We start from the raw sequence: 25,744 nt of genomic DNA on the forward strand, positions 1-25,744 counted from the left end.
AGTTGCATTTGTCATTTCACAACCGCCTGCATCTGATCCCGCTCTGTGGGCAGATCCAGAGCCCAGAGCCCAGAGCCCAGTGCCCGGTGCTTCGGAGCACTGTGTTCTTCCTGGGAATGGCTTTTCCCAGCCCTTCTCTCTTCAGCTTTGGGCCCCGGGGTCCGCTGCTGAAGGATACCATCCCTGTGCCCCTCCCCATTCGTCACAGCTAATATTTTCAGGAAGCAAATAAGTACCATCGTATGCCAGTCACCTCGAAGGCTTTCTGTGATTTATTCTGTAGCCCTCACAGCAGTCTTGTCCTTGGTGTAATTGCCCTCATTTTGAAAATGTGGAAGATGGGTTGGGGGAGATTTTCCTAATCGTCCATCCTAGGTGCCATTATGTAGGAGACACTGCAACGCTACGTTTGTACTTCATCTCATTTAACCTTTGTATCCACATTATGAGGTTGTTATTTCCACTTTACACACAAGGGAGCTGGGGCTTAGAGTTATATAACTTGTCCAAGGTCGCTCCAGCTAGTGAGAGTTTAGATTCAAACCCAGACCAATGTACTCCAACGCAAATACTCTTAATTTTTGTTCTCTGCATTCGTTTAAGTAAAACCTTTTCTTTTTTGAGGCTGACAAAGCTGATGGCTTCTATTGGGTTTGATTTCTAATGCTTTTTCCATTGTTAAATGGGGGGAAAAGGGAACTAGTGTTTATCAAGCGTGCACTATTAGGCACAGGTTTTGCCTTTTATTTTTAAAATAAATTTTATTTTATTTTATCCCGTTCCCCCCGCCTTTTAAAAATCTAGAAAAATCTTTCCTTCATACTAGAGCTTTTGTTTTTATTAGTATATGTTTGCAGTACATAATGGTCGCATTCATCCTGGGGAATTTGCACGTGGACCTAACACATCTTAATTCTTTTTTTTGTTGTTTTGTTTTTAAGATTTTATATTCACTGCCACACGCCTGGCACCTGGTGCTCTGTCAGTACTGGACAAAGGAATGGATGAGGCGAGGGTCATTTTACCTGTGTGGCAGGTGAGCCGTTGAGACAGAGCAGTTGGGTGACTTCGTAGGCACACACCGTGGTTGAAAACGACTTTGCTTTTCACACTGCAGACCTTTTTTTTTCTTTTTTTTTCACTATGTGGAATGGGAGTAATCAGATCGGTGTCGTGGGATTATAGAGCATGATATAAAACACTATAAATACCCCATATCTGGCCATGGTAAATATCCAGTAAGCAGCGTGGAAGTATATTTGTCATCCGTGGAGACTTCTTTTGGCCCCTACCTTTATTTTTGGGCAGGATCATCCCATGAATTAGTAACCTGGAAATTTGCTAGCAGCTGAATCTTTAAAAGAATGCTGAATCTGTGTTCCTATCTTTGTTTTACTATCTATCAAGTGATTCAAGTAGTAAAATTTGTAAAAATCAGTTCAGCTCTACCCTGGGTGAGTGGTTATGTCTGGCAAGGTTTGATTAAACAGTATTTGCATCTTCACTTAAAGTCAAGGAGTATTGTGCTGGAAAGGAAAGGGCCTCAGGGATCACACTTCCTTTATCCCCCTTACATCCTTTTAATTTACAGGTGAGGAAATGAGGGTGGCAGAGGGGCAAAGGTAGAGCTGGGCGCGGATTTGGGTTTTGAGTGTTGGCTGCCCTGAGATGTCAGCGCACCCTGCCAATTCTGGGAGCCGGGGTTTTTGTCCTCCATGGGCTTGTCTTAACACTAGCGTGGTGGAGCCACAGTTGCTCCTGCTATGATGTTAGCGAGCAGATTATATCAATAATCCACCACAGGCTGGTAAATCAAAATCACACTCCTGTTCAAACACTCTCATAAAAGGATCGTATTCACGGTAGATAATTGGCAAGTGTGCCATTACTCCAGGATTACACAGGAAATAGTCCTAAGGGTTAAACATTAGTGTTCCCATTAGATTTCTGAACTATTTTGGTGCACATAGGACTTACATTCACTGAGGCAAAATCTAGATGAACTGAAGGGGGAAAAAAAGAAAAATAGAAAAGAAAGTCAAATAATTTCTTCCCTGAAGTCTGAGGTGACCATTGTAGATAGGTTACTATATAGCTCCTCCTAGATGGTTTTTTTATTGGATGTAGCATGTGCTGCAAAAATGAGATCTGTTTGTGGGCAATAGACACTTTATATGCCTTTAATTTATACTGTATCTTTCCAAAATGTAATATGATACGATAAGTCTTTTTGCGTATGTTAAAATATTCTTTGACATGAAAATCCTATTGTTTTGGGGACCAGGTCAAAGGCTACCGTCTTCATTACTTTGCCTTCCTGGGACTCTCATAGGAAAGTCAGGAAAGATACTTTCTTAGGATAAATGAAGTCAATCTAGGATTAAAATTTTTACTGTAAATTGTAACTATGTAGTTAATAGAAATGGGTTTATTTTTTGGATAGCATGTAATCTACTGTCTTTTTACCACAAACAAGTGAGAGTCAAACTTGGGGTTGCAGGTATATCCAGACCCTGAGTTTGATCCTCAGCACTGGAAATAAAAAAATAAGGGGGGAATTAAGGGAAATGTTTTTGTAGTGCACTGTGTTGTGGATATTCCCAGTGGCATGAGATGTTCTAATCAGTGTCATGTTATTTGGATATTGTACAGCAGTTATTCCCCATCTTTTCAGACATAAAGACCTCTTTTAACATAAAGAAAAAATTTCCAAACCAAGTATGATTGAATCATATTTTTAGAATGTTTGGAAGCTTCAATGACAAAAAACTTTTAATAACTTTTTAATTATAATGTTCACTTTTTTTGTTTTGTTTTGTTTTTTTGTGCCAGGGATCGAACTCGGGACCTGGTGCTTGCGAGGCAGGCGCCGGAACCACTGAGCTAAATTCCCAGGCCAATAACTTTTTAATTATAGCAGCATCTTTTTTACGCTTGCAAAGTTATAGTACATATATGTGTAAACTTGGTTGTAGGTGCTTGCTGAATAGATAAATAAGTGATTCCCTTGAAATAACTCCCTGGAGGCCCCTGCCCTTGAGGAAGGCAGGTCTTGAATATGAATAACTCCCAGGTCTAATGTCAGGAAAATAATGATCTGTTCTGAACTGCAGGTGGAATTCATTAACTCCAGGAATGACTACAGTCACCAGTCACAGAGGAGCTGAAGGCCATTGTGTGACAAGTTAGGAAGAGGTTTCTGCTCCCACCTGCTCGGCCACTGGCAGCCATGCAGCCCTCAACAACGTCTCCGTGTCCTCATTTCGAAAGAGAACTAGATTGAATTCATTAGATGAGAAGCATTTCAGCATACCTCTGACATAGGTCCCTTGGCCTTTTTAATTATCTGTGGTGGTCTATTAGAGAAGGAACTAGATTCATCTAGAAGCCTAAGTCCTAAAGCCGAGCCCAATCTTGATTATGGTTAATGAAATACTTTATGCCTTGTTTTTTCCATCCCTGGAATGGGCAGAGTGTATTTCTTGTAACATAGTCTCAGGAAGTGACATAATGATGCCCACAGGCAGTATTTTTTTTTCTCTTTTTAATCAGCACAAGCAAACAGAAAAACCTTTGTGAGGATATAAGCTATTGTCCTTTCACATGAAGGAAAAGTACCATAAGTCTAGGGGAAGTCTGAGCATCCTGAAAGCTGCTTTAGGGCAGGCCTGCAGCTGCAAGACCATCCAGTGGAGTGAGGCCTTCTTCCAGGCCTTCCTTAACCATTCTCCTGTGGTTGTATTTTCTTCTTTTTAAAATGGATGCCGGGAGCATGTTGTGGTTATTTACCGGTGGTGCCTCTTCTGTCACTATTCTTGGTTTCTGACAGCAGTTGTTGCTGCTTAACTTCCCAAGATGGGGTGGGAGAGGCAGCTGTCTGTCTCTGGTCTGATGTCTGCATGTTATCTGAAGGGAGAGACGTGGCCAGATGTGGTGGTGCCCGTCTGTAGTTCCAGCACTCTGGAACCCTGAGGCAGGAAGATTGCAAGTTCCAGCACAGCCTGGGCAACTTAGTGAGACCTTGTCTCAGAATTTTAAAAATGTCGGGCGTGGTGACACACGCCTATAATCCTTGCACTGTGGGAAGGCTGAAGCAGGAGGGTAGCTGTGAGTTGGGGGCTAGCCTGGGCCACATAGCGAGACCCTGTCTCAGTTCTACCTTTTTCTAGGAGCAGATATTTTATTTACACTGTAGGCAGTGTCTGCATATTTCCCAGAAGCATTTAATGTCTTTGTTTCAAGCTTTTATAGCTTTTTCAAGTTGCTGCAGGGAACCTGCAATAGTTTCTTAGCAAAGGAAAGTGGACAGTAAGTACCTGCACGCTGAGCCCAGGTACAAGCAGGGCTTGGGAAGCCAGTACCCCTAAAAGATCATTTTGTTGTACAAATGCTGAAGCTGGATTTTTTACAACACATGCCAAAAGAATGACTTTCATGAAATGGACCTAGGCAAAGAGGTGGCAGGTGGCTAGGGTCAGCTGGCCTCAGTTAAAGTGCTGTGGCCATCTGTATAGTAAGACCGGTACCTCCTCCGCCTGGTACTCAGCTGGGTGAGGCGCCACGGCCCAGATCACAGGCCCTGGTTACTCCTGAGGGACACAGACCCCAAAGCTTTCTCCGGGTGGAAGCCATCCAAACATAACTTCAGGAATTCCAAAGCAATGTTATTGTTCCCAGTCTAGCAGAAGTCTGAGTTGAAATGGGTCCCCATTAGTGCCTTCCTTTTATCTTTTATTGATGACTGTAATCACAGTTTTTTAAAAGATAGAAGTGAGCTATAAGTGATACCTTGAGGATTTTTGTTTATTGTGAAGTATAGTTTAATTGTCTGGGGGTTTTCTCCTTGACTAGCTTGCTTCGGGTCCCACCGAGTAGGTAATATGGAGAAAATGAGAGATGTCTGAGCTCTTTGTGAGAGATGTTATTTGAGGGGAAGGGGGTGTGAATATATAATAAACTTAGAAATAACAGGTAAAGTTTTCTCTGAACCTACCTACCTTCTTGAACAGGAGAAAGGGTGATTTTTAGGTGTACTAGTGCACAAAATAATGAATAAGAGTCTCTAAAGACATTTCAATCTATAAACAGCATAAATATCTTTATTCAAAATGGATTGAGTTCTGAAGCCTGATGCCTTCAAGAGTACAGTATTAACAAGCGGCTCTTAAAAGCCTGTCGTTAATCAAGCATGTGTTACCCTCAGAGTTTTATTAAAAAGGTATGCATCGGTTCACACCCTCCTTACAGGAGGGTCAGTGTAACAGAAACTTGACAGACATGTTGAGGAGGGGAAAGAGATCAAACCACCTTGGCACCTGGCCTCTTCCTTTCACTTCCTTACCCAGCTCTGCCCCTTTGAGATGTTCTTCCAGAAGGCAGAGGAAGCTGCTGCACTTGGGGTCATCACCCTGGATCTGGCGGCGGGAGTGGCCCAGCACTGGGAGTTCCTTCCCCAAAGCCTGGAGCTGACTTGCCACTTTTAGCTGTTGTCAGGAGGTGGGCAGTACTGTTCCAACTTTCCCAGAAGGCCAGGGAAGAGCAGGCAGGAGCAGGAAGGGACTGAAACTGCAGTGGCTTCCTTGATGCTTCTCTCTGCCCCTGGGGTGTGGGGAGCGAGGGGATAGGAAGTTGGAATCCGGAGGAGAGGGTTGGGGGTACAGACCCGGCTGTGGTTAGTAAGCTGTCATTTGACTGTTGGTTTCTTCTCTTCAGATGTTGGCATTCGGGGAATGCATTTGATAAATTTATAGTATGCCATCACGAGTATGATGATATGCATGTGTATTTTGGGGTGCCAGATACACAGGCAAATAAAACTTAAGCCAAATGCTAAGGTAGTTACTGTTTTACTGATGAACTGAAACTAGCCCAACTGGCCCAGTTACTTGAGTCGTTGGCTGAAAGTACTCTAGTTAGTGATTCTTGTTTGGTATCCCTAAAAACAAAAAGCACTGGAAAGGTGCAGCACTGGATGAAGGAAGGCAAGGCTGTGGCTGAGCTTCACTCTGTGGTGCTGGGAGGAGAGGTTGGAAGGATGGGAGTCACTTTGCCTTGGCCTGACTCCTCCTCTTCCTCTCTGGGCCTGGAGCTGCAGCCTCAGCCTTCAGAGTGGCTGCCTGATGCTAGGCCCACGGCTGCATTTCAGTGTCTCTCGCCAGTTTCCAGTGTCATCAGTCATCACTTCCAGAGTTCCTTTTCCTTTTCAGGGGTACCCAGTCTGACCGTTCAGCTCCTTTTCAGTAGCCCTTCTCACTCACTTATGCCCAGTCAGGAAGATTAATAATGTGACGTGATTTACTGTCACTGAAAAAGAAGCATTAGTTAGCTAGACTTTTACACCTCAGTCAGATGGTATTAGACACCCTCTGTGCACTTTAACTCAAGGATGTTAAAGACCTAAATCTTTGAGGTAAGGAAAAAAAGGAAGAAAAAGGACAGGCACTTTTCCAATTGAAGCTGCATGTTGGTCCATGTTAATTAGGCATTTGTCCCTTGGTCTTGATGTGATAGAAAATGCCAGTTACTGTGGTATTTAACTGACATCAAACTCCTGTCCAAATAATTCAGTTGGGCCCAGCCTTCTCTCTTAATTGGTGGGAAGGAAAACTTCGGCACACACCCAAAAAAAAGAGGAAACTGTTACTTTCGTTGGACATTTAAAAATTTTATTCTGAAGGGGCTGAAGAATACGTGTTTATTTTTTAAATTAACTGCCCATTTGAGCTTTTAAAAAACAGTAACAACCAGAATCTCCTCTAAAACTCGAGCCCCTCGAAATGATTAGCTTTGGTTAAGTCTTCAGTAAATGACAGTTTAGTAATTATTGTTAGCCAAAGTCAAAAAGTAGTTATTGCTGTCCCCTATAAGTTATGTATGTATTCTGGAAACTGACAATGTTCTAGGCTACACGCAGATTTTTAAAATCAATACTGGAAATTCATAAATAGGTTAAGGTACCAAGCAATTTAAAAACCAATATTTTGTGGCATAGTAAAAGAAGAATGGCATGATGGTTTGGTAGGAGTAATTAGAGGAAACATGCCTTTTTTTTAAAAAGCAACTTTTTCCTAGGGGTTAGAGAAGGTAATCCCTCAGTGACAAGAGTATAGTTTTCCTTAGTCATAAGGTATCTAAAACAATTTCAAAAATAATCAAAAGATTTTTTTTTTTCTAACCAGGGCTATACCCTTATTCCACTTTCAACCTCACTCTGTGTATGGTTTCTAGCCAAAGGTTCACACATTGGTGAGTGCTTCATTTTTAGCTCTGAACTGCCTTTTGGTCCCTGAATGAATTTAATATGTTAACACTCCTGCACAGCCCAGAATTGCTTGGCTGCCCCTTGCCCTGCCTGCCTGGTACTGGCTGAAAAGGTACCATTGTTTGTTCTGCAAACACTGGGTGATGTTTGTTTCCAAGGTGACCGATTCTATTGCTGCGCTTTAGGCAAGGGTGGGTAAGGAAGAGAGAAAGTTGCCTTTAAAACACCTGAGAGCATCCCATTCTGAATAATCTGTGTCTGTGTATATGTGTAAGTTGAAATTTTATTTTAATTGAGGTTATTGGAGAAAAAGGGGTAGTGTGGCAATGGAAGAAAAAAAGAGCTCTGATTCTTAATTCAATACAGAGTGAATGTAATGAGAAGAAGTATTAGAATTACTAGAAGTTAGCTGTTGACATTTGGAAAACTAAAGAGGGGAAGAAAAATATTTTAGATAACTGAAATGTTTTCTTTTTCCTTGAAATAGTTCTTGGCTATAATATATATGGCTGTTGAGGTAAATGTTTCAGAGTATAAATAAAATCAGTTATGATAAGGTAGATGGGCCTTCAAAGAGGTGTGAGAGAACATGAAATACAGATGTTTCAGTTTTAAATTCTGTACAAAACAATGTTTTTAGAAGAATCTGTGGAGCCATTGAGGTTTATTTGTGTAAAAGAAAAAAATTCCAAAGAGATGACAAAATAGATGAAGAGCATCTTTTCATGGGCAATATGTATTATTAAACTGGAAATTTGGATTTTCACATCTTTCTCACAAGAGATTTTAGATTTCAAAATAGAAAAATAAAATTACTCTTGTTCTAACCCCCGCTCCCTTTATAGTACATGGATGCCGTTAGCAGAACTTTGCCTTTTCACTCCTATCGGGTTTAGTACAGTTCATGCACAGGTTTCAGTAAACATTAACTACTTTTATCAGGGCTTGCAGTGTGCTGAATGGTTAGCAAAGAGTGTGCTGTAAGAGACAGATGAAATTGAGAGAGTCCAAGGTCACATGGATTTTTTTTTTTTTTTAATTATGGAGAATTTAGAGGAGAGAAATCAGGTTTCACACTTGGAACTGTCCTCTCTGTGGGCCCACTACAAGGCTGCTTTGCCTAACATTTTTACATATTGAGACTCATACAGGTTTGTTCAGATGCTCCACCTGAGTGGCAAGGCAAGTAATTTTGATTGCTTTTTCTTTCCTGTCATATTTTTTTAAAGGTCATCTGTGTTCAGGGCATCTTCTAAGATTAGTCTCAAGGCCCCCTCAAAGAGTTAAGGCAGCATGTGTCATGGTTATTCTGAAGTTCCTTCTGGAATCTCACTTTATTCCTTTCTCAAGGATAATTCGAGCTGGCCGTCTGATTGTCAATTTGCTTCCCACAGTCAGCACAGTAACTCCGCAAACCAAGTGCTAGAATAAAGTGTTGCCAAATATAGAATAAAAATGCAAGTTTTAGGTATCCTGTAATACTCCCGAACTTTTGCCTGCGTGTCGTTCTGGAAGACAGGACTGTGATGGGTGCTCGTTTTCGCAGAGAGCGTGCCCGATTCAGACTCGACTGGGAGGTGCGAGGCCGAGACAGCGGGGCCGCGGCCCCGACCTGCTGCCCGCGTGGGGCTGGGGTTTCGCCTGCGCCGGCGCCCGCAGGAGCCAGCTTGGGCAAGCTCTTCCGAGACAATGTCCTTTTAAACTCCAAGGCCTCAGTTTAAGCTTCCCAAGTGCTGTGGGATCCTGAGCTCTCGCCAGGTTGCTGCGCGCCGCCGGACCCTGCAGCCCTGGAGCTCTGGCAGGTGGCCCGCCGGACGTGAGAAGGACGCCACCCCCCAGAGACAGGCTTGCTGGGGGCGGCCACTGTACTCCGGGAAGGCAGTCGCAGCAGCTACTTGTTCGCATAGAGCAAGGCGGACGGCCGGTCAGCGAGGCTCTGGTAGCCAGAGCTGCTCCGCCGCTTGCTCGGCCGCTTGCCCCACCTTGGCTCCCGTAGTACGCGCCCAGCTAGTGGGCTGCGGGGCCGTCCATCAGGATGGCGGGCGCTGATTTGCCGGCTGGCCGTTGGGGCGGGATGAGGGCGGAGCTCGGCGGCGCTGGCGGCGGCCTTCGCCTTCTGCGGCGTCTTTCTCAGACCTTGACGCGCTCTCCTGGGCAGCAGCTGCGCTGGCCCTTTGGCTGCTCGAGCAACAGCCCAATGACACTGAAGGTTTTCAGGAACCCCTTTAGCCGCTGGGTTTAAAAAAGAAAATTCTCAGGGGGGAATTATAAAAATGAGTGTACCTTGAGCGAGTCCCCCTCTTTTGCTAATTTACCTCCAGCCCACTTAAGTGTTCAGAAGTTCAGCGTAGGCGTGAACTTGCCCGCTAGCGTTTTGTATTTCTTTCCCAGAACAAGCCCTCGTTAAAAACGTTGGTTTCCCTGCTGGCCGTTTTGGGGTGAAAGCAGCACATGGCCTGCGAGTGCCCCCCGAAGCCTGCGGCGGGATGCAGAGGGGCCCGGGGGTGGCCAAGCCGCTGCCCTTCCGGACCCTTCCTCAGAGACCTTGTCTGAAGTGGCCCACACACCCTCCTTGGTGCTGGGCACTCCCTGCCGTGCTCCAGGTGGAGCCGTGTGCCCGTCTGCCCCTCTCCTGAGAGTGCAGCCTGTGTTCCTGCCTTGTCCGAGCGCTGTTTCCGGTCTCTCCTCCAAGATCAGCACCATTGGAAAAGTGAGCCCATTTACCTGGATGCCACATCTTGATGTTCTCTGTACTCAAAGCACATCCCCGTGGGGACAACATCAGCCCTGCTCCTGATGGCCAGAGGCCACCTCCCGTGGAGATACCTTGTTACGGTGTACCCTGTCCTACCTGCGTCCTGGGGTCAGCCTTGACCCTCTACAGGTGCTGTATGAACTGGCATCTCTGTGTCATGTGACAAAGACGACCCCGCTGGAGCCAGGGGACACCCACATTGCCCCAGGGAAGTGTCCCCAGTTCTGCAAGGCACTGTGGTACTGTAGAACCATGTCAGTTACATGGCCTGGTCTCGCCACTCTGGGACTTGCCTCATTTTTGCTTCACTGGCACAAAACCTTTCCCATACCTTACAAGTCAGGCTCCCACTCCAGGAGATTCAGATTGAGCGCCTCTGGGTGAAGGCTGGGATTGCATATTAGGGTTGGAAACTTCTGATGAGACAGATGAGTACATTTCAGCCTCTGGGATTTTCTGAAACCCTACTGCTAAGAAGGTTAGGAAATGATAAGGAAACCCTGAAATTCTCCTGTGTGATGCTTGGTCGCTGCAAAGCTGAGCTGTTAAGCAAGGTATTGTGGGACCTGTGATAGAACCCTATAGGCCTTCGGCACAGGCAGGTGTAAATGCCACTGATTAATTTTTTATGAAGTTGGAGCTCTGACAATTATCAGGGATGCTGAGTAGCTGGTACCAGATGTGTCTTTTGTTGGGACATGGAGAGACAGTGTCACAGGTAATCAGGCTACAGATGTTTAATGCCTTGCTCTGAGGCTGTGGGTCTTGGGATGCCGAATGTTTTCCTTACGAAAGGAGGAAAGGGTGCACATAATGGTTTCTAGTGTGCCTTTCCCTCGCTCGGGCTCCTGGAGTATTATCTTCTGTGGAGATGTTGATTCAATTATCATTATGCCCAGCTCCTATGAGGAGAGGGTAAAATGGTACGCGGGGCCTCTTTATCTAGACCGTTTTGCCAGTTTCTGAAGTGACAGCCTGTCACTTCTGAATTCTAACTGAATTCAGCCCTTTTTTCACTCCTGCACTGTGAAACAGCAGGAAAGTCAGCCGCTCATCGTGTCGGGTGCAGACTTTACAGCCTCTGAACAGCCTCTGCTTTTGCAGTCCATGAATGCACCATTTGTTGTTTTGAGCACAACTGTTGGATACAACTGGCCTCTCAGCCCACTCTGCCTGGGACCAGTGTGCATCACTGTGGCCTTTTTTTTTTTTTTTTTTTTTTTTTGGCATAGGCCAAATTTTTGTTTTAAATACCACCATTTTGTCCACATTAGAATTTCTTTGACCCAATTTACATTTTGCAAAAATAAGGTTTTAGGGCCAGGGATTTAGCTCAGTGGTTTCACCGCCTGCTGCAGAAGCGCAAGGACCCGAGTTCAATCCCTGGTACCAAAAAATAAATAAATAAATAAGGTTTGAATTTGGTCAGAATTCTCTAGTGATCCTGAATAAGTACTTTAGTTTATTAAAGGAAGAGACTGTTTTGTGGCCTTGTTTTGCACACAGGCTTTAAATTTTTTTTTTCAAAGAACAGTGTAACTTTGAAATTATATTTTAAATTGACTTGAACTGTTTTATTTTTATTTCTAGGTAATTCATTGTATTTCTATTTGACCTTTTTTTTTTTTTTTTTTTGAGACAGGGTCTCACTATGTAGTTCAGGCTGGCCTCGAACTCCTGGCAATCCTCCTGCCTCAGCCTCCCAAGTGGTGGGATTACAGGCATGGGCCACCACGCCTGGCCTCCATTTGACCTTTACACATCATCTCTTTGTCATTATTGTCTTCAGTTTAGAATTTAAAGTAGGTCTCAAATGTTCTTATAGCAAAATATGAATATGGGAAGTAATATGTTAATTTGCTTGATTTAACTATTTCATAATATATATGTGTATACTGTACATATATACAAGGTTTTTATTTCAGTGCTAAGGGTAGTGTACTTAATGGCTCTACCACAGAGCCACACCCCAACCTCACACATTTTTTCAACTTTATCTCAATTTAAAATGTATTAATTAAAAAGTTAGAGTTGTCAAAACCAAACCCTGCAATATAATACTCTCAAATATTTCTAGAGTATTTGTAGGTAACTTTTTCTCCTCTTGAAACAGGGTCTCCTTCAAACTTGATACCATTAGCGTTAGAATTTTTGTTTTGTTTCTCATGCACATTTTTTTGGCCCTGTGTAATAATAGGTGTGTTATATAGTTGTCTACTGTAACATTATTACTTCTTTACATATTTTAGTGGAAAGAGCATATTAACATCTTTTTCTTCTGTGCTTTGCTTCTTTAACAGCTGCACAAAATTGTTGTAATATTTCTAAGCCTCACCTGGGCTGAGGAAATGAATTTCTGTTAATATGGCCGTAAACATCCTATAGCAACCAGTTCCGCAGACCTTGACATCTAGATCTTCCATAAATGAAACAGTCCCTCGCTGAAAATGCAGAAGCTTTCTGTAGTTGAGTTTTTATCTGTTGTCCTTCAAGCAGAGGCTCTGGGTTGCATTTGTGTTTTTGCTAGAATTGGCACAAACTAACACATTCAGGAGGAAGAGTAATTTTTTGTGAGTTTCTGCTTTCTTTTTCATCTCACTGTATACAGGGAAAGATCTGACTTTTTGTGAAGATTAAGTCTCCCACTACCTGAGGAATCCTTAAGGTTGATGAGAAGCAACAGGTTAGGGGGAAATTGAGCTCATGTTTTAATGCTTCCTCTGCAATTTTTTTATCCCGAAGTCTGTTCTCATTTTCAGAGCGTGTTTTACATCTGTGGTATCCCTCGTTTTGATGCTTGGTTTTGATCTGGGCCTTTAAACTGTATAAAGTTTCATTGGACTTTCTCCCTTTACCGTAGTTTCTTATGTGATTAATTAGGTGTGTGGCTTAAAATGGCAATTGAAACATCTCCAGGAGTTTTCACCAGGTAGGAACTGCTTTTCCTGTACCAGAACCACCCAACTACCACCCATGCGGCTCAGTTGATGCTTCTGTTGCTACGCAGGTACATTTCTGTTCAGGAGGCTGCCCGTTAACCCTAGGAATGCCTAATGGCAAGCAGAAAAGAAGAAAAAGAAAAGAACTTTGTGCTTCATGTTTATATAATGCTTTGTTCAGGTGCTGAAAGCTGGACCCAGCCCAGCCCAACCCCCAGTTACCCATTTGGGGTGGGGGAGCTGGAGCTCCGGACAGCTGGGGCCTGGCAGTTTCTGCTGGGAAGTTGGCTCCAGTCGCCGGTGACATCTATGCTGTAGGATTCAAATTGGGGGTTTGCCCTCGCTCGGTAAGGAGTGAGTCCAGACCCTTCCTTTGGGCCTTTCTCTCTCTGTCTGTCTGCCTTGAATTGAGAGCGGTTGCCGTGTGCATCCATTTGCTAGAAAGGAGTTAAGAGAACATACCGCAGAACAGGTTGGGCAAGACTGTTAAAACCAGTGAGGAAGCCTCCCCCCTTCCTCTCCCTCCTCCTCTGCCCACCCAACTTCTCCCAGGATGTTAAAACATCCTCAGACTGCCCCGCACACACACGCCCCCCTCCAGGGTCTGGCTTCCCGTGTCCTCGTCAGCGCATTCGATGTGAATAAAATACTTTGTGCAGACAGGAGCCTGTGCGCGTGAGATGGGCAGGCAGCCGGCTGCAGGCCCCAGCCGGGCCAGCTGTTTCTCAGGCGGCGCGGGTGCCCTCCGTCGGGTAACATAGGCCCCATTCAGTGGCAGCATTCTTGAGCATGCATGTATGGCTCTGTGGGCCCGCGGGGTGGACGGCCTGGGAGGGACGCGGAGGCGGGGTTGGAGACGGAAGTGTGTGTGTGTAGTGTGCACGCAGACGGACGGGGAGGCGGTGAGTTGGAGTCACTGCCGAGGGTGCCAGTAAGTCCGGGGACATTGCTGCCTGAAGCATCCGCAGTCAGCTCTGACTTGTGGGACGACCAGGGAGCTCTGGGGAAGCCAGTTGGGGGTCTAAGTCCTGCACAGTGCTTGCATCCATTCGCTCCATAAACACCATATATAGTCACGCCTGAGCTCACTATAGCACATCGTGGGGAACCCCTCCTAACGCACAGCCCCTCTGGCACTGAGAAGCAGACTCACATAGGCCAGTCCTGGTGTGCCGGGGCCTGCTTCTTGGGTGGGGGTGGGGGCATTTTTCTATCTTTGCGCTATTTAGAACGCGTTTCGCTTCCTGGCTCTTCTGAACTGTATTGTTACAGAAGGAGAAACCGAATTCCCTGTGTGCATCTGTTTTCGAACAAAAGCCTTGTTTTTCTTAGTAGCTTTAACATCTCACACATTCTGTGTTTTATGGTCCTGGATCTCCCGCTGTCTGTTTTTGGAGCATCTTTTCCCTTTGTGAGGATGAGCTCTGCCCTGTGATGGGCTTTGCTTGGTGATGGCTGTAGAGAAGTTGCCTTTGTGTACCACGTGTCACCTTCAGCTGGCCAGGGCAGGGCATAGCTGCCCGCAGGACTGACGGCAGCCGTTTTCCACTTGGCAGCACTGAGCCTGTGAGCAGGGAAGAGACAGTAACAAGAAAGAAATGCAGTTGTTGCAGTTGGTTTTCTTCCCGCATAAAATATCTAGGATACTGCGTTTCAGCTTGGAGTGGACAGCATAAGGCACTTGTGGCTCAGATAAGAGGTCTTCTTCCTTTTCTCCCTCTTATTTCCTTCCCTTCCTCCCTCCAGCCCCTCACTGCCTTTCTTCTCAGGACATGTTGTGTAGCTGACCCTTGAGAAAAGATGATTTGCCGCACTGGGCTATTAGGGTAGAGAGACAGAATGGGCACTTTCTTTCCCTGGTCTCCTCCGAGTGAATTATGTCTGTGTGTGACAGTTAATTGTACCATCCTTCCCCTTTCCTAAGCTGATAAACCCCTCTCTGTCTGCTTCCATCAAACCTCTTCGTTTGAGAGGTTCCTAATGTAGTGGAAGAACAAAGTGACACTTTTCTTATTTACTGAATTCTCTCTCAAGCACATTCACAGTGCCCTTTATGGTATTTTTTATAACTTTATTTTTTCAACTTATAGAATTGAACTATTTCAAGTAGGACGAGTGACTGAAGTTAAAATTTCCTCAAAAACATCAGTAAGTTCGAGGAGAGAAACACACACAGACTTCTAAAAAGCTGTATGCGTATTTATTCCCAAACTAGGTAGAGCACTTGGAAGGTAATCTTGGTAGGTGATGTTTAGAATAAGAATCTGGGCATTGCCAGAGGACAAATTACCAGCACGGAAACGACAACTGAGTGGTATGCAATTGACACAGTAGTAATCTATCCCCTATGTGGTGGTCACTTGTTTTCCTTCTTAGGTCCAGGATATTCAGTTGATGATGTGTATGTGAAAAGCTAGCAGGACTGTTTTATTGGGGGAGGGGTGTGCAAAATAAAACTGTGAAAAGGCACAAAGATGCTAAGAAATCCAGGTTGAAACATGCCTCCCTTTGATCATTTAGGCCCTTCTCTTAGCACTATTCATTCTGGCTCTGATCGTCTTGTCTCTCACATTTCTCAGTCAACAACAAATTTGAGGCCCCAGTTGGAGGTTGAGGGTGGAGAAGAGCCACCAGACAGCAACCAGGAAGGATATCAGGATGAGACAAGAATAGCCGGTTACCATTGGAGGAAATTGAGCAAACCGAACAGAAGAGCTCTCTGCGTTATTTCACACAACTGCATGTACATCCACAAAGCTGGCGATAAAACATAAAAGCATGGCCCACTAAGGCAATGTGGGATAGGGGCAAAAACTAAAGTAGGGGTGTTTGCTGGTTTCCAGAGGCAGCCTTGTGTAAGAGTTGTTCATTGTGCTGATCCTGAGTCATTCCCAGAAGGTTAGATTAATCATACATTGATTCACCACACTCTGCTTAAGGGGATTGGGAAGTTTAAAAGATGCTGTAGCGTGACCCAGGGGTTTGAGATGGAAAATTAATTTGAGTACCCTCTACCCTAGCAGTGTGTAGCTACTCTATGAGTTAACAGGAAGTGTTAGAATTAACCTTCGGGTATTGTCAAATATGTACTAAAATATTATTTTGCCCAGATTTGTAGAAGAAAACTTATTTATTAGCAGATTTACATCATGTCCAGATACCATCATCAAGTTGTTTATATGCCTAAAGTGAATTTTTTTTGTACTTAAAATTAAAAGAATAGAGTGCCAAGGATTTTTACCTTTTTACAATAGATGATAGAGAAGCCCTGTGGATGCCCGAGTAGTCAGATATCCTAGACTACAGTCCTGTAGAAAAGGTATCCTGAACTAAGGAAGCCTTAGGTAACTTAAATATATAAACAAGTTAATTTCAAACCATGAATGGATACATTGGAAGGAAGGAGTGTTTTTTCCTCTCCATTCCAACTATAGACTCATTCTGAGAACCATAGAATGCTAGACCCAGAAGGGACTTGAGGGGTCCTGTGGCCTGGTTTTATCAGTTTGTCTTCATTTTACTCATTATTATCAGCATAAAGTATTTGCAGACATTTTCATGGCAATTAGTGTCGAAAGCTCTCCAGAGCTGCTAACACTTGCTAATGGTTCTCACACGTCTTGGTTTTATCACCATAAGTATGATGGAGCATTGCTGGACCCAAGGTTTTAATAATCAAGCTCATAAATAATATTTACATTTTAAAAATTTCAAATACTTGAATATTAGCTTTACTAGTTACTAAGTTTCATTCAGTTCTTTGCACTTAGACTTGCTGTAATGCAGTGTTAACATATACATAAGGTTCGTATAAACTTCTCTTGCTAATTCAGATACATTTTCTCATAAGGAAATTGTTGCTTTGAAAATTTAATTAGATTTGAAATTTGGTTGTATGAGTCTCCATGGAAACTGTAACTCCTGATTGCCATGCTGAAGGTGGCAGGTATTCTCTTAACAATGTATGCGTTTTTGACAAGCAAGGATAATGCATATGAATTACATACAAGAAATGGGAATTAATTAGTTGTTTGGGTATTAGATGCTCTAGGGAGGTGGAAAGGTAATAAAAACCAGGACTTAGCTGATCATGGTGGTGCATGCCTGTAATTCTAGCACGCTGGGATTACTAGGATTGAAAGTTTGAGCCCAGCCTGGGCAAGTTAGCCAAGACCCTGTCTCAAAATTTTAAAAAATACAAAAAGGGCTGGGGATGTATCTCAGTGGTGAGGCACCCCTGAGTTCCACCCCCAGTACCACAAAAGCAAGCAAGCAAGCAAAACCAAAAAACCCCAGGACTTCCCAAGAAGTAAGTAGCGTGTCTGGTGTCTGACCCTTGGGGGGGGTCAGCACAAAGGGGACTTATTGGAGGGATGTGACGGAGGACTGGAAGAGCTTGCCTTTGAGATGGGTGACAACCCCTGGAAGTCATCTACAGCCGGCTGCAGTGGTGACTCGATTCGAGAGGACCTGCTTGTGACATCTGCTGAGTAGGCAGAGCCACAGGGTCAGCCTTAGAGGTTGGGGTGGTCAGCCAGTAGAGCTGGCGGCGCCAGAGAGGGGAGCATGCAGGCATGGATTGGAACAGCTGCTGGCCGCCTGCAGATCAGCCTCTGTGAATCACAGGCACAGAGAGCTCATTTGTGCCACAGGGACCTTGGTGGAGAGAGAACAGGAAGGTCCCGTCCTCGTCCCCCCGCCCCGTGCTCTGATGCCTCCAGAGCATTTTCTAGACATTGCATTGAAGTGTTGGGCAGTTAGCATGTCAGTCCATAACATGCATTGTTTTTTTAAACACAGTCCTAATCTTTCATTTAAAGTAAACGGAATTAGTCTGCTTTCAAAGTTGACTAAAATCAGTTTCACTAGACATCATGGGTAGTTTATAGGGAGGGGAGTGGGGACCCAAAGAGAATTTACTCAATTGATTTTAGATTGTTAGAGGATTGAAATGTTACTTGATTGCTGGTTTTATCCAGGATTTTGAGATTTTAAGGAAAAGTAGACAATGCCTGCTTTCATCCAAGGGATTCCAGCAGTCATATGAGCTATATGCCAGCTCCCGAGGGCAGCGGCAGCCGGCAGCCTCTGCTACACAATCCTGCAGAAAGGAGCTTCAGAGTGGGTGGGATGTGCTGGCTTGGGGGCCGGGCGTTTGCATAATGCTGCCCATCTCAGGGTTGTGATGCACGAATGGGCTAGAGTTTATTTGGGTGCAGATTGGTAGAGCTTAAGGAGGAGGCAACACTAGGAAGGCCAACTGGGAGCAGCAGTTTTCTGTGGCACCTAGGAGAAGCTGCCCTAGGACAGGCTGGGGACAGGAATCATCTTGTTTAGCTCTCAAGAAGAGGTAACTGATAGGTGGACAACATATAGGAGTCTGAAACCACAAACCTCCCTAGGCATAAGTAAATGGAAAGGGGATTTGAGCTATATAAAGGATGCCATTTATAAACTCCCAGAAATTTCCTTGTAGCTTGACCCCTGTCTTGTGATGAACATGACTATGGTAGAAAGAAACTGAACAAGTTAAATCACAAAACCCCTACATGGCATTGCTTTTATATGGCTTTCAGTCTCTGAACATTGGCTGTTCCAGTTGCCGATGGGCACGCACAGGCTCTGATTTGAGGAGAGAGCATGAGTGGTATGAAATCACCTGGCTGAGTGACAGGGACTGCAGGGGCCCTGTGGGAGAGTACCAGCAAGTCGTGATGCTAAGTTTTCTTTCTTTGTATGTTTAATAATAAATTTATCTTAATTGCCCATTACTGCTTTCTCTAGTACTATTCTAAGAGAATGTTCCCCATGTTAGCCCCTTACGAAAAGTAAAGAAATAATCCTGTTTTAAGGTGTACATGGAGACTTTATTGGTTTCCCTAACATCTTAAAATTAACATGTCGTGTGATGTTTTGGAGAAGTAGACCGTCTCTCTTGGAGGCTACGGCAAGAGGATCACAAGTTCAAGCCCAGCCTGGGCGACTTAGGGAGACCTTGCCTCAAAATGAAAAGGGCTGGGGATGTAACTTGGCACAAAGTCCCAGGTTCAGTCTCTAGTATTTACAGAAAAACAAAACGTAGGCCCTCACTAATGCTAAATTTTTGTTTTCTTTTTTCTTCCTTTTTTTTTGGTCCTAAACTGGGTTCAAGTGATCCTTCTGCCTCAGCCACCTGAGGATCTGGGACTACAGACTTGGCCTAGGTTTTTATTATTTTTAAATGACTTGAAAAGAGAAAAAAAATCCACTCACCAAAAGTAAGCAACTCACAGTGCTGAATAGCTATAAAAATGTTAGAGAAATTCACCTTTCAGCATTGAGGCCTTTTTATTTTCAACTGATTTTACAGTTGAGTTGTAACTTGTGACCCAGTGCATTATGTGAGTGTTGACCTTTCTGCAGGGGAGCCAGATGTGCGTACCTAAAGGGATGGAATGTGACACACCCCGACAACAAGACCTTCAAGAGGCCCTCGAACTTGAAAAGGCCAGAAAGGCCAGATGCAGTGAGATCCTTCATCTTGGGGCTGAGTTTCACCATTGCTGGGTAGGGAACCAAAGCCACGGAGTTCCTCAGGAAAAGACTTTAAAGTGTGGGCTGCACAGGGGCTGCTCTCTTGCTCCCCACTTTGCAGAGCACCAGGGAGAATTCTAGCAGGAAGCTCGGCCCCTCGGAGAAGAGTTGGAGCGCAGATCCTCTCTGGAGTCCTGGGTGCCCTCCAGGAGGCGCTGTCTTCATCTCGAGCCCCTGAGGTGCTCTGGGGTGCTGTTCCGTATTCACTTTCTTTCTCCCCTCCGGTTCTCGAAGTTTGGTCTATTCCCTAAATTTTCTAGTTTCAGGTTTTTTTCTCCCACCTGTTCTCCTGGGGTTTGGACCTAGGGCCTTGCTCATGTTGAGCCACACCTCCACTTCCCTAACAGGTTGTTAGTCAAGGTATTTTAGATCAGCGCTTCCCGATTTTTTGGCATTAGGGACAACTGTAGTTTTGAGGAAGCCAGTGTTTCTACAAACTAGGGGGAGGGGATGTTTTATTTATTTTATTTTAGTTTCTTTTTGCAATTATTATATTTCCAATATATGATAGTTACATTTCCCAGCACTACCATCACCACCTCAAGTTGTCAGTCACTAGGTTCTCATAGGAAACCCAAAACAACCCTTTTATGTGTAGTTCACAGTAGGGTTCAAGCTCCTATGAGGGTCTAATCCCCACCCCCATTTGACAGAGGTGGAGCTTGGGAGACAGCGGGCACATGAGTGATGCGGAGCAGCTGGAAGTGCAGATAAAGTGGCCCTGGCTGGCCCACCGCTCACCTCCTGCTGTGTATCCCAGTTCCTAACAGTCCACAGACCTGCACTAGAGCCCATTCTAGATTATGGTTTATTTTAGCTCTTCCCTATGTGTGAGGGGAGAGGCGGTGGTAATTTTTGTTAAGAGGAGACTTTTTGTATTTCATTCCAAAATAGTCTGGTAGGTGGTGTACTGTGGACAGCTTCTTACCTGTCTGTTAAATTATAAAATGTTCCTAAGATAGCTAGAAAATGCTGATGCTCTTTTCTCTGTTTGGACAAAAAGGATATCAATCCACATATAATTAGATAAAATAGAAACCTGTACTCTTGGTGTGCTGGCAGAAGCTGAAATAAAGTGAGAGGCGTCCAGTAGTGAGAGAGGCGCCCTGTGTACCGTCATCCCCCTAAGTCCACAGAACATCAGCTCCAGCCCTCCCTGGGCACCAGGGATGCTCAGGGGCTTGGTTTAGAGTCACCTAGTATTTGCATGTAAGCTACACACATCCTCTGTATGTGCTGACTCATCCATCTGTAGATGACTCCTGATATCTAATACAGGGCCTGCAGAGCACTGTGGTCACGTGAGAATAGTGGGGTGCTTCAGCACACAGCAGGGTTTTGGAACTTTTAGGGTCTTACTATGTAGCCCAGCCTGGCTTTGAACTCATGGTGATCCTCCTGCCTCAGCCTCCCAAGTGCTAGGATTATAGGCATGTGCCACCATGCCCAGCTTCACTTTTTGGAATTTTCTGGAATTTTTTGTGGTTGAATCTGATGTGGTACCTGCAGGTGGACAGGACTGACTGTATATGCTTTGTTTCCTAGGGCTCTCGATCAAAATCCTTCAATGTATTTACATATTTTCAGTATTTGTTTTCTAAATTATTAGCAGTTGTTTCATAACTGTATTGCAGCACAAGGAATTTTTACCTGTGATGAGAAACAGACCTAAAATGGGAGGTTTAGAAAAAAATCTGTTTTGGTAAGTAGAAATAAATGAGAATAGGATAGGGTAGAAATCCTGGCTAACTGATTTTATAAAATACATCCTATGTGCATCGATAGGCTGGCCTTAATAAAACTGATGATGTGGCTATCCATGATATAAAGATGATAGGCTTGTTTAATTCAGGTTAGGCTAAGCTATGCTGAGGTATCAAATAAACTTTGAAATCTAAGAGGCTCAGCCAATAAAATGTCATTACGGGGCTGGGGATTTAGCTCAGTGGCTCTGCCGCCTGCTGCGCAAGCCCAGGGACCTGAGTTTGATCCCCGGTACCAAAAAAATACAAAAAAATAAAATGTCCTTATTTGTTCATAAGTAGGGCTAGCTTGCTCCCCAGCACACTTCCTTCCAAAGCCGCAGCTGGGGATCCAGGCGGTGGTCATCTTACAGCAAGCTCCCCTGCAGTGCGCGTGCTTCCAGCCGGCCACCGCCAGGAGAGGCCAGGTGAGACTTTCAGCTTTGCAAACCTTCAGCTGGAAGTGATGAGCATCCATTGTGCTCGCAGCCGGTGGGGCAGAACCAGCCCTGTAATCCGCCTGACCGTGGCGGCCAGGAGTTTTGGGAAGTGTGGAAATACACGAGGCTCCTCTCTGGGCAGCGAACCATCGCTCCACTCATCTCACCCTGGAAGGCTCAGGGCTGAAGCCCAGAACATAATGAGTCCACTGTTCATTGAGCTACACTTACCAGAATGTGTCCCCATGCCGGTAGCAGGGCACCAGGGAACATGCTGGAAACAGATTCTTAGGACCTTCTCTGCTTTCATAGAAACTCTGGACGGTGTAGCTCAGTGGTAGAGTGCTTGCCTAGTGTGCGTAAAGCCTTGGGTTGATCCCCAGCCCTCCAAAAAAAAAAAGACCCCCCCCAAAGGTAGGGCCCAGGAATCTGTCACACTAAGTGTTCCCCTTGCCTAAAGTTTGAAAGTGACTTCCTGGGTGAAGCAAAGCTCCTCAAGACCTGTTGGACTCATGATTGGTGCCATGAGCTTGAAGCATTGGTGGGCACTTGCTAGTGTGCACACCCAGGAAATGCGTGTACAGGAGCACATAAAATAGCAAGTACTTGTATGGCCTTCACGGCTGCTGCTCACGTGCTTCCCACAACAACATATAAAGTAGGTATTGTCAATGTCCCATCTTACAGCCAAGGAAACTGAGGCACAGAAAGGTTCCCTAAGTAAGGGCACGTCCCAGGGTCAGGGCACTTAGCATAGCTGGCAAGTGACAGAGATGGGATTTGAACCCAGGCCACGTGGCTCCAGAGTCCACTCCATAGCTGTTTTGCAGTTCAGCCTGCTGATCTTTGGATGGCAACACCCCAGGCCCTGTGGTAATTTTCTCACTTTTTCTTTAATGCAGACAGTCTGAGAATTAGCAGGAAGTGCAGAGCACGGGTGACAGACGGTTCCAGTTTAAGTTCAGCCGTCTTCCCTCGAGCTTCATTCGTTGGCGGTTTACATGTGAGGTGGGGTGGTGACAGTGTTGGCCAGCGCTGGGTGTGCAAGGCCAGACAGAAGTTGCCCAGTCTTTTAGAACTGAGCCACAAGTAGAATGGGCTTGTTAGAGGCAGGACCGAGGAGCTAGTGGGAAGCGGTTTCTCAGCCTTAGGTATTCCAGGCACAATATGAGAACATCTCCGTGTAACCCGTGTGCCGTCTCCAGGTGTAGGAGAGAGGCCCTGTTAGCCTTCCCTTCCCTTTTGATTCTTCTCTGGCCCTTCATTTTCCTTCCTCCATCTGCCATCTGAGGCCCAGTTCCATCAGGTGGACTGCTCAAGGTTTCTCTTATGAGCCAGACTCTAGTTTTAATAGAGGAAATGTGTTTTCCAGGAAATGGGATAAAAAAGTGTTCTCTCCCTTCCACTTGTGAGAGTTAGAGGGTATTTAATCATTTGAATTTTGAACCCATCAAAAGTTTCTAAATGACATTGGGATCTGCTTGTTTCCTTGCCTTCTTCTATAATCTGTGATTAGCTTGCTGCGTTTTCTTTCTTCCAGGTGGATCTGTGATTCGTTGCTGTTTAGGTTCCTTGCTGGCCAGTGTGTTTCCTTGGCAGCTTTGCCAGGACAGTACCGGCTTTGACTCTAGGTAGGGGATAAAGATAGCATCACCCCTTTTGGGTTTCATGTTGGCTGGGAACAGCTGCCAGGCTTTGTGTAGCCCCGAACATAACATTTCATTCCTGAATTGCTGAAATTTTTAGTTTTTGGCAAGCCAGTTTTTAACCATGGGGTTCTGACATTCAGACTCAGAGTGTAGAATTTTTCTTTGAGAAATACTGCTTGTCTTGGCAATTTAGTAGTGGACAAGACCGAGGTGGTAGAGAACAGAGCTGCAGAGTGAGAGGGAGGAGGCTATTTGCAGAAGTTGTTTTAAAGCTCTGTGCACTTCTCACTTGAAATGGTTCGATTTGCTTAGGTACTGCAACAGAGGTGTAGATAATTGAGGGAAATCTTGCGTCAAATCTAAACAAAAAAAGAAAGAACTGACCTAAAAGTGAGCAGCCGAACTCACCCGAATGGAATCACAGATTTGCCCAGACCAGCTGAACCTGAGAGAACAGGCCAGCGGCATGGCACTGCTTGTGGGGGACCTTGTGCCCCTCTGAGAGGGACCCCAGGCAGTCCCTGTGGGTCTCCTGCAGCATTCTGTACCAAGCCACGAAAAGAAAATGGGAAAGCCATTTGGAGCTGTGTTTTGGGAGGATGTTTTCCCTCCCCTGGGAGACCCGGCACCTTGGATTGCTTGCTTACTGTTTAGAAGAAGAGCTACGTGTGTGAATTGGGAATCAGTTGAAAACAAGTGACAGCCCTGCCTCTGACCCCTGAAATATAAGATGCGCCCTCTGAAATAGCAGTTTTCCTCCAGCTCTCCAGGGTAGGAAGCAGGATGCCACAGGCACCCTGAGTGGGAGGGGCAGTCAGAAGCCACTTAGCTGCTCCGTGGACGTGGACCCGTTCCTGACACAGGACCTTGAGGTCACGTGGCTGTAAATACCTGAACACCCAGAGCCTCTCATCTGTTCAGCCTCATCCTCCGGGCTGCTGGCAGGGAGGGAGGCCTTTGTTTATCTCTGATCCACCGCTGAGCTGCCTGGCCAGCTCCTGGGTCCTCTGCTGCTTACATCACCAGTTCTCCCATCTCTTCTTCCTCCTCAGCATTTCAGTGCCTACTATGTGCTCAAGATCGAGGCCAGGCAGCTTGCAAGTGTGTTTCTCCAGGCTGCCCCTCCGAGGATCTTCTTCCTGCTCTTTCATCTTCTGACTCAGGCAAAGGCTCTGCCCCCTGGACAAGAGTCTTCCCACTTATCTGGGTGCCACCTTCTCCTCCCCCTGCGGACCTCAGGACCTCCCGCCTGTCCCTGAGGCTTGACAGGGGTGTTCTTTGTGTCCCGTCCTTGAGTCTCAGCAGCGTGCCTGGCTCAGGCCTCTCTGAGGGTCCTTCCCTGGCACTCCTCAGCTAATCCCACACCACCCCCACCTTCTGGACTCCTCCTGCTTCTCCACATCCAGTCTTCACAAAAAATGTATCACAAGTCCCTAACCATCCCAGTACCCGAAACTTCTTCCCCAGCCCCCATCCGGTGCCCCGGGCTACTTCCCTATGGCGAGGAAGACTGTCTTTTCCTCCATCTTTTCTTTGCATTGTCTCCCCCCCACCCCCCAGCCTCGAGGACCCTGCATTTCTTTGAAAGTTGTTCTGGTTTACCTTTTGTTCCCGTTTCTAGTCAGGTCTCCCTTCTCCCGCAGTCCCACACCATGTTCAAACAGGTTTTTGAGAACTCTTACATCATCTTTCTCAGCCTACACCGAGCCCACACCCCCCCAGTGCCCTAGACCCAACCCCAGCTTTCCCAGTCCCCCATAATTTGCCCCCCCACCCTCTAATCATCCTCTGCCCTCCAGCAGCACCTGGTCCTTTCTGTGTGTCGGCTCCTTCCAGCCTTTCCACTTCCATACCTCTCCATGTCTACCGCGCTGGTGGCTCCACACAAGTCTCTGCATTTTCTAGACCTAAAATAAGTATTCTACGAGCAACGCTTAGTTCTCCTACCTCCTCAAGCTTGCTTTATGCACCGCACAACCCAGTCTAGTAGCAGATCAATAATTGAGGTAACTGACATGCATTTTTATCATCAAGAAATGTTTGAAGTCCAGCATGATGGCACACCCCTATAATCCCAGGGATTGGGAGGCTGAAACAGGAGGATGACAAATTCAAATTCAGCCTGGGCAATTTAGTGACAGTGAGACCCTGTCTCCAAAAAGGGCTGGGGATGTAGCTCGATGCAAAAGCCCCCAGGTCCTGTCCCCAGCACAGGGAGGGAGGAAGGAAGGAAGATTGATTTGAGGCCCTTCGGTAGAATATGTTACCCTGAAATCATTGAAAGGGAGATTGCAGGTCTCATTTGTTTATTTTGTTTTTTAAATTATTTGATAGTTTGAAGGCCAGAAAAAATTGGTTACTTTTCATCTTCAAAGGACATGTGAG

The 25,744-nt window shown here is 45.4% G+C and overlaps 1 protein-coding gene across 11 annotated transcripts in view; it reads left to right on the plus strand.

Moving 5' to 3' along the window:
• Rreb1 (ras responsive element binding protein 1) overlaps positions 1 to 25,744 on the plus strand; it is a 170,011-nt gene that overhangs the window by 65,960 nt on the left and 78,307 nt on the right. For 2 of the 11 annotated variants that reach the window (XM_087181156.1, XM_087181157.1), the window contains exon 2: positions 942 to 1,036. The exons of 8 other annotated variants lie outside the window; for them this stretch is intronic. The gene's annotated coding sequence lies outside the window, so the exon portion shown is untranslated. Of the gene's footprint in view, positions 1 to 941; positions 1,037 to 3,113; positions 3,325 to 25,744 lie in introns of all 11 variants that reach the window. One more of the 11 variants, XM_087181153.1, reaches the window with a different exon arrangement.

Source organism: Heterocephalus glaber, unplaced genomic scaffold, assembly GCF_053883595.1.
Source record: "Heterocephalus glaber isolate CG9 unplaced genomic scaffold, H.glaber_assembly_v1.0 deba00001472, whole genome shotgun sequence".
Taxonomy (NCBI): Eukaryota; Metazoa; Chordata; class Mammalia; order Rodentia; family Bathyergidae; genus Heterocephalus; species Heterocephalus glaber.